The sequence below is a fragment of the Nematolebias whitei genome, chromosome 9 (genome assembly GCF_014905685.2).
Source record: "Nematolebias whitei isolate Nwh7 chromosome 9, NemWhi1, whole genome shotgun sequence".
Taxonomy (NCBI): Eukaryota; Metazoa; Chordata; class Actinopteri; order Cyprinodontiformes; family Rivulidae; genus Nematolebias; species Nematolebias whitei.
The window spans coordinates 50978623-50981775 of record NC_056506.1 but is presented as its reverse complement, the minus strand read 5'-3'; the positions used below and the strand labels follow the sequence as shown (position 1 = coordinate 50981775).

General features: G+C 35.8%; 1 protein-coding gene across 1 annotated transcript in view; it reads right to left on the bottom strand.

The window, feature by feature from the left end:
• Positions 1-3153, bottom strand: part of nmnat2 (nicotinamide nucleotide adenylyltransferase 2) — a 59146-nt gene that overhangs the window by 5032 nt on the left and 50961 nt on the right. The gene's annotated exons all lie outside the window — the stretch shown is intronic.

Sequence of the window (3153 nt, the reverse complement as noted above, 5' to 3'; positions counted from 1 at the left end):
AGTCCAGGTGTACTTTCTATAGTCCAGTTGTACTTTCTATAGTCCAGGTGTACTTTCTATAGTCCAGGTGTACTTTCTATAGTCCAGATGCACTTTCTATAGTCCAGGTGTATTTTCTATAGTCCAGGTGAACTTTCTATAGTCCAGATGCACTTTCTATAGTCCAGGTGTACTTTCTATAGTCCAGGTGAACTTTCTATAGTCCAGGTGTACTTTCTATAGTCCAGATGTAAGCCAACCCTAACTATAGGATTTATCAAAAAGGAAAGTCTTAAACTGGACAATGTGTCAGCCTCATGGACAGAGATTGGAAGTTGGTTCAACAAGAGAGGAGCCTGAGAACTGAAAGATCTTCCTCCCATTCTGCTTTTGGAAACTCTAGGAACCACAAGTAAACCTGCAGTCTGAGAGTGAAGTGCTCTGTTAAGAAATATGGAACAATAAGATCTGTAATATAAGATGGAGCTAGGTTGTTGACAGCTTTGTAGGTTAGAAGTAAGATTTTGAATTATATTCTGGATTTGACAGGGAGCCAATGGAGAGAAACTAAAACTGGAGAGATATGATCTCTCCCAGTAACTCCAGTTAAGACTCTGGCAGCAGCATTTTGGATCAACTGAAGACGTTTTAAAGAAGTATTTGGACATCCAGTTTCCAAGACCTTCTCTGAGAAATGTAGTTGTTTGCTGACAAAGTAGACGGGTCGGTACGTGGACATTTGGTTCAGGTTTGTACCTGAACCTGCCTGGTTCTTGTATTCTTGTTGTTGTTTACTCTGCAGTGGGAAGAGGCCGGGTTCTGAGCTGTTAGCAGCCTCAGACCACATGTGGTGAGCCTCTCGTCCTCCTCTCCTCTTCAGAACCACTCAGCATTAATAATGGATCCAGTTTCAGCACCGGGCTGAGCTCCTCGGGCAGAACAGATGATCTGATCACTTTTACATCGCTTTACAATGTAGCTGTTTTTGTTTTGTCTCGATTTTATTTCTTCTATTTACTTTTCATTTTATTTGATTGTCTGTTGTTGTCTGCACCTCATCTGTGTTCTTTGTTTAAATCAGGTCTCTCCTGTAAAAGAGTCCTCCAGGTTCAATGAGACTAACCTTTAGAAATAAAGGTTGAATGAATGTGATGATTAAAAAAAACACTTCCTGTTTAAAGAAACTCTGCTGGTTCTGAGTGTTCAGACCTTCCTTCACTCCAGATCCTTTCTGGGTTTTAAAATCGTTTCCTCATGAGAATCAAACCTAATACAACTTTATTTATTCAAGGATTCAAGGTTCTTTATTTGTCAATCCACCACATGTGGTACATGAGGTGGAACAAAATTGTGTACACAAGCTCCCAGTTACATCCAACTTTATATTTTTATAAACTGTAAAAGAAAAACACTGATAAGATCAAAGATATGAACTAAGAAACACATCAACTAAAACACACTAAGCACTAACAGCATAAAACATTACATTGAACAGCAGCACAAACATGAGTCTGTGTGAGCAGATGAGTACGAATGAACACAGCAACATGAAACAGATCAGCAGCAACATGAAACAGATCAGCAGCAACATGAAACAGATCAGAAGCAACATGAAACAGATCAGCAGCAACATGAAACAGATCAGAAGCAACATGAAACAGATCAGCAGCAACATGATGTGATTTTTTTTCACAGTGATTCTCCTGTTTAGAGATTCATGAGTGTAACTTCTTCTAAGTCAGGGTAGAAGCTGTTCCTCAGTCTAGTGGTTCTACACTTTATGCTCCTCAACCTCCTTCCTGAGGGGAGTGGGGCAAAAAGTGTGTGTGCTGGGTGAGTGGGGTCCTTCATGATGCAGGTGGCCCTCTTCCTGCATGTGGAGGTGTAGATGTCTGTGATGGTGGGGAGGCTGATTCCGACAAACTTATAAAGACCTTTAGAACAACTACAGCTGCAGTAAAGGTACATGTAAAACCATGAACACTGAAACACTTACAACAACAATAAAACAACATGTATACACTGCAACAACAATAAAACAACATGAATACACAACAACAATAAAACAACATGTATACACTTACAACAACAACAATAAAACAACATGTATACACTTCAACAACAATAAAACAACATGTATACACTTCAACAACAACAATAAAACAACATGTATACACTTCAACACCAACAATAAAACAACATGTATACACTTCAACAACAACAAGAAAACAACATTTATACACTTCAACAACAACAATAAAACAACATGTATACACTTCAACAACAACAACAATAAAACAACATGTATACACTGTAACAACAATAAAACAACATGTATACACTTCAACAACAACAATAAAACAACATGTATACACTGCAACAACAATAAAACAACATGTATACACTTCAACAACAACAATAAAACAACATGTATACACTTCAACAACAACAATAAAACAACATGTATACACATACAACAACAACAATAAAACAACATGTATACACAACAACAACAACAATAAAACAACATGTATACACAACAAAACAACATGTATACACTTAAACAACAACAAAAATAAAACAACATGTATACACTTCAACAACAATAAAACATGTATACATAAAAACAATAAAACAACATGTATACACAACAACAACAATAAAACAACATGTATACACTTAGACAACAACAATAAAACAACATCTATACACCTCAACAACAACAATAAAACAACTTGTATACACTACAACAATAATAAAACAACATGTATACACTTCAGAGTCAGAGTCAGAGTTTCTTTATTGTCATTCGCACCTCATGTGGTACATGTGGTGGAGCGAAATTATGTACACGGGGTCCCAGTTACATCCAACAATAAAATGTATAAGAAAAACAGTAATAACATCTAAGATATGAACAAAAATAAAACAACATATATACACTTCAGCAACAAAAATAAAACAACATGTATACACTTCAGCAACAATAAAACAACATGTATACACTTCAACAACAACAATAAAACTACATGTATACACTTCAACAACAATAAAACAACATGTATACACAACAACAATAAAACAACATGTATACACTTACAACAACAACAATAAAACTACATGTATACACTGCAACAACAATAAGACAACATGTATACACTTCAACAACAATAA